Source organism: Meles meles, chromosome X, assembly GCF_922984935.1.
Source record: "Meles meles chromosome X, mMelMel3.1 paternal haplotype, whole genome shotgun sequence".
Lineage (NCBI taxonomy): Eukaryota > Metazoa > Chordata > Mammalia > Carnivora > Mustelidae > Meles > Meles meles.
This window is the reverse complement of record NC_060087.1, coordinates 45,432,084-45,437,739: the sequence shown is the minus strand read 5'-3', so window position 1 is coordinate 45,437,739 and position 5,656 is coordinate 45,432,084. Positions and strand designations below refer to the sequence as shown.

General features: G+C 39.3%; 1 pseudogene; it reads right to left on the bottom strand.

Annotated features, from left to right (window-relative positions):
* Positions 1–1,246: 1,246 nt before the first annotated feature.
* Positions 1,247–2,264, bottom strand: LOC123935176 (annotated as a pseudogene).
* Between the last annotated feature and the right edge of the window lie 3,392 nt (positions 2,265–5,656).

Below are 5,656 nucleotides of genomic sequence, written 5' to 3'. Positions count from 1 at the left end.
GATCATGACCTGAGCCGAAGGCAGCGGCTTAACCCACTGAGCCACCCAGGCGCCCCTCAATTAACCTTTTAAAATATCTATGAACCAGAATAATTTTCTTTGAGTTTCATAAGCCAAAGACTATTAAGGAATATTTTAAGACTGAATCGAATCTGGTGGCAAAGAAATTAAGAAATTTGGGGAAAAAACATAGTTCAATATTAACAATAAAGTATATCTGCCAGGTTCTAGGTTTTCCTTGGCACAACCATGAAGTATGAACATCTGTAAAACATGAATATTGAATTCGGTACAATTTTACAGTGTATCTAATTATAGTAGAATAGTAGATAGCTGATGAGAATGCTTTTTTGAAACAGCTTCTTGAATCCAAACAAATACTGTAATGCAGGGTCTTAGAATATATATTAACTATAGAAATGCCCACAATTAGAAATGATATCTGGCAATATGGTAATTGAAATGGTATGGCAATGTGAAATGTTAAAAGGAATGATAATGTAAAATATGAAAACGATGATGGGATCATTTTTACTTTAAAACCTAAAGTACTTTATGTATGTTATAATTAGGAATTGTTACCTCCAAAATATTTATTCTTTTTTTTTTTTTTTTTTAAAGATTTTATTTATTTATTTGACAGAGAGAGAGCTCACAAGTAGGAAGAGAGGCAGGCAGAGAGAGAGGAGGAAGCAGTCTCCCTGCAGAGCAGAGAGCCCGATGCGGGGCTCGATCCCAGGACCCTGAGATCATGACCTGAGCCGAAGGCAGCGGCTTAATCCACTGAGCCACCCAGGCGCCCCAAAATATTTATTCTTTCAATGCTTATTTTTTAATTGCCCATATTTGACAGATACTCTGCTAGGTGCTATGTGTACACTGACGAGTAAAACTAGGTTCTCTGCAAAGAAAAATACCTTGGTCTAGGAAGTACCCATTATAGACTTACAAATTTAATTAAATACGGCTTTGGGAACTAAGGAGAAAATCTTTTCCAAAAAGTTACCTCTCTAATTAAGAATGCTATGCACATAGTCAATTTTAGAAGGCTCATACATACTTGGAAACTCTAAATTGCTAACTATTGCAATTGATGTGATTGATACCTTGGCTCATCGACTGCCTGTGTGTTTTTCCCCAAAGCACATTCTTACACACACAATTTTTTAAAACAATGAAATATTTCCTCTGTTCTCTCATACTCAGTCTTAGTAAATAAAATACACAACAAACTGCAATTTTTTTAATCTGGATATCAAAGAATTTAAACCGAACATTTTACACAGGCGAAACAAACATCCTAAGTTTATAACACCGTCAGTGTGTCAGGAAGTATAGGGAGAAGCAGTTGTGACTACGTGGTGCTGCTGCAATTACTCTTCATCGTCTCTTTGAAGTGGTATCACCTGAATTTCTTTGGCTATCCTTTCTGCTAAGGTTTTATCATTCGCAGCAATTATTCTTCGTGACATCAAGTCAAATGGCCCACCTGTCACGTCCAATAGTACTCCACCAGCTTCGGTAACAATAATGCCAGCTCCGGCCATATCCCAGCAGTGAATTCCCATTTCATAATAGGCATCTGCAGCTCCAGCTGCCACAAGGCACATATTAACAGCTGCTGTTCCAACACCTCGGATCCCATGAATAGGAATGCACAAAAGCTTTTCCAGATTAGAAAGAACAATTCTTACAGTCTCTGGTGTTCTGGAAGAGCCAAACTCTGTCTCCAAAAGTGATCTGGTAATATCTTCCTGTTGTGAAACCTGTAATTTTTGACCATTACAAAAGGCTCCCTTTCCTTTCCTGCCAGTATACATCTTATCCTCCAGGCAACTGTATACCACTCCAAATTCCATCTTTTTATTTACAGTGAAGCCAACTGAAACAGCTACAAAAGGAAATCTATGTACAAAATTCGTTGTTCCGTCAATAGGGTCAATGATTCATGTAGGGCCGTCAGTTAAGACACTTTTTTCCCCAGCTGCCACAGATTCCTCACCAATGAAACTGTGAGATGGATACTTTTCTTTTATGGAAGAGATAAGCATTTTTTCAATTTTTTGGTCAGTAGCGGTTACCAAATCAGCTGGAGAACTTTTAATCATGACATTCATTTCACCTTTTATGGCTTCACGAACCACCTCTCCAGCTTGTCTTGCTAGGTTACTGCATAATCCATGCATTCCTGCCAAGGATCAGCCATCTTCTCAACTTGGGGGCCGTCAGACCCACTAAGCTGCCCGCGGGATCTGCCGCGGAGCTCTTCCTGAGAGCGTTTGTTTGTTTGTTTATTTGTTTTTTAATTTTAGCCACTCTAGTAGATGTATAGGGGTATGTCATTGTTGTTTTAACTTTCAGTCCCCTCATGACATATATGATGTTGCATACTCATATATTTTTTTAAATATTTTATTTATTTGACAGACAGAAATCACAACTAGGCAGAGAAGCAGGCAGAGAGAGAGGAGGAAGCAGGCTCCCCGCGGAGCAGAGAGCCCGATGTGGGGCTCGATCCCAGGACCCTGAGATCATGACCTGAGCCGAAGGCAGAGGCTTTAACCCACTGAGCCACCCAGGCGCCCCAGCATACTCATATTTTTGTTCGCCTTTTCTATACTTCCTTTGGTGAGGTATATTTTTGGATCATTTCCCCATTTTTAAACTACATTATTTGTTTTCTTAATGTTTGGATTTCAAAAGCCTTTGTGTATTTGGAAATAAGTCCTTTGTCAGATATGATTTGTAAATATTTTTTTACCACTCTGTATCTTGTCTTTACATTGTCTTAACAGGGTCCTTCACGAAACAGAAGTTTTTAATTTTACTAAAATCCAACTTCTCAAATATTTATTTTGTCATGTTATATGAAGTATCATCACAAAGCCCAGGGTTATCTAGATTTTCTCCTGCACTATCTTTTATAAGTTTTCTAGTTTGGGTTTTACATTTAGGTCTATGATCCGTATTGGTTTAACTTGTGTGAAAGATACAAGATCTGTGTCTAGATCCATTTTTGGAGGGGGGGGGCATATGGACATCCAATTCCTATAGCGCCTTTTGTTGAAGACTATTCTTTTTCCACTGAATTGTCTTTGCTTCTTTCTTGACAGTTACTTGACTTTACATGGGTGGGTCTATTTCTGGGCTCTCTTGTTGGATTCCATTGATCTGTTTGTCTCTTCTTTTGCTGAAACTACAGTCTTTTTTTTTTTTTTCAAAGATTTGATTTATTTATTTGACAGACAGAGATCACAAGTAGGCAGAGAGGCAGGCAGAAAGAGAGGAAGGGAAACAGGCTCCCGGCTGAGCAGAGCGCCCGATGTGGGGCTTGATCCCAGGACCCTGAGTTCATGACCTGAGCTGAAGGCAGAGGCTTTAACCCACTGAGCCACCCAGGCACCCCTGAAACTAGTCTTGTTTAGTGTAGCTTTATGGTAAATCCTGAAGTCAGGTAATATTTTGCATATTATCATAAACTGTTTTACTGTTATGTTGGTTATTCTGGATCTTTTGCCTTTCCTTATAAACTTTATTTTTCTAAAAGATTTATTCATTTGAGACACACAGAGAGAGAGAGAGAGAGAGCGTGCACGCACTGGGGGAGGAGCAGAATGAGAGGGAGAGAAAGAATCTCAAGCTAGCTCTCCACTGAGTGTGGAGTCCAGTGTGGGGCTCACTCTCATGACCCTGAGATCATGACCTGAGCTGAAATCAGGAGTCCGATGCTTAACCGACTGAGCCACCCAGGTATCCCTCCCTATAAACTTTAGAATCAAATTCTCACTATCCTTAAAATAATTTGCTATGATTTTTAAAAAAGATTTTATTTATTTATTTGACAGACAGAGATCACAAGTAGGCAGAGGCAGGCAGAGAGAGGGGAAAGCAGGCTCCCTGCTGAGCAGAGAGCCCCGTGTGGGGCTTGATCCCGGGACCCTGAGATCATGACCCGAGCCAAAGGCAGAGGCTTTAACCCACTGAGCCACCCAGGCACTCCATTTTGCTATGATTTTGATTGGGATTGCATGAAATCTATAGATCAAGCTGGGAAGAATTGATATCATAACAATATTGAGTCTTCCAATCCATGAACATGGAAGATCTCTCAATGATGATTTATTTAGATATTTATTTTTCTTTGTCAGACCTTTGTAGTGTTCCCTATATATCCTGTACATATTGTATTAGATAAGTATGTCTTTGGGGGGTGTACTGCTAATTTAAATGGCATTGTGTTTTTAATTCCAATTCCAATTGTTCATTGCTGGTATATAAGAAAAAAATTGACTTTTATATATTATCCTAATATTCTACAACCCTGCTCTAGTTGCCTTAGTTCCAGGAGTTTGTTTATTTTTCTGTCAATTTTTTGGAATTTTCTTTCTTTACTGAAGAAGGGTCGACACCCAGTGTTGCATTAGAGTCAGGTGTTCAACATAGTGATCGACAACTCTATATGTTATTCTATGCTTACCACAAGTGATAACACTGTATCACTGAACATATTCCTTATGCTGTACCTTTCCTCCCTGTGACTTATTCACTCTATAACTGGATGCCTGTACCTTCCACTGCCCGGTACCCATTTTGTGCATCCTCCCTCTCTCACCACACAGCAGCCATCTGTTTTTAATCTGTATTTATGGGTATGTTTCTGCTTTTTTGTTTCTTTGTTCGTTTGTTTTGTTTTTTAGATTCCCCGTATAAGTGAAATAATATCATATTTGTCTTTCTCTGTCTGACTTATTTCACTTAGCATAATACCCTCTAAGTCTACCCATGTGGTCACAAATGGCAAGATCTGATTCTTTTTATGGCTTAGTAATGTTCCATCCCGTGTATATTTATATCTAACTAGCTATCTACACCACATCTTCTTTATCCATTTATCAACTCGTGGACATTGCTTGATATGGAAGATTGTTTGATATAGAACGTTGCTTCCATATCTTAGCTATTATAAATGATGCTGCACTAAATATACAGATGCTTATATCTTTTTGATTCAGCATTTTCATTTTCGTTGGATAAATACCCAGTAGTAGAATTATTGGATCATATAGTCTCCCTCCATTCCTCCCACCATTCCTCCGTCCCTCCCTCCCTTCCTTTCTTCCTGTATAGTCAACATACAACGTTACATTAGTTTCAGGTGTACAAGATAGTGATTCAACAAGTTTATGTATTATTCTGTGCTCACAACAAGCGTACTTGCCATCTGTTACCATAAAAGGATACTACAGTATCACTTTTGTAGCAACATGGACGGGACTGGAAGAGATTATGCTGAGCGAAATAAGTCAAGCAGAGAGAGTCAAGTATCATATGGTCTCACTTATTTGTGGAGCATAACAAAGAACATGATGGACATGGGGAGATGGAGAGGAGAGGGAGTTGAGGGAAACTGGAAGGGGAGATGAACCATGAGAAACTATGGACTCTGAAAAACAACCAGAGGGTTTTGAAGGGGCGGGGGGGGGGGGGGTGGTGGTGGTGGTGGTAGGAGGTTGGGGGAACCAGGTGGTGGGTAATAGGGAGGGCACGCACTGCATGGAGCACTGGGTGTGGTGCAAAAACAATGAACACTGTTACGCTGAAAATAAACAAATAAAAAAAATTAATGATGTACTATATGTTGGCTAATGGAATGTAA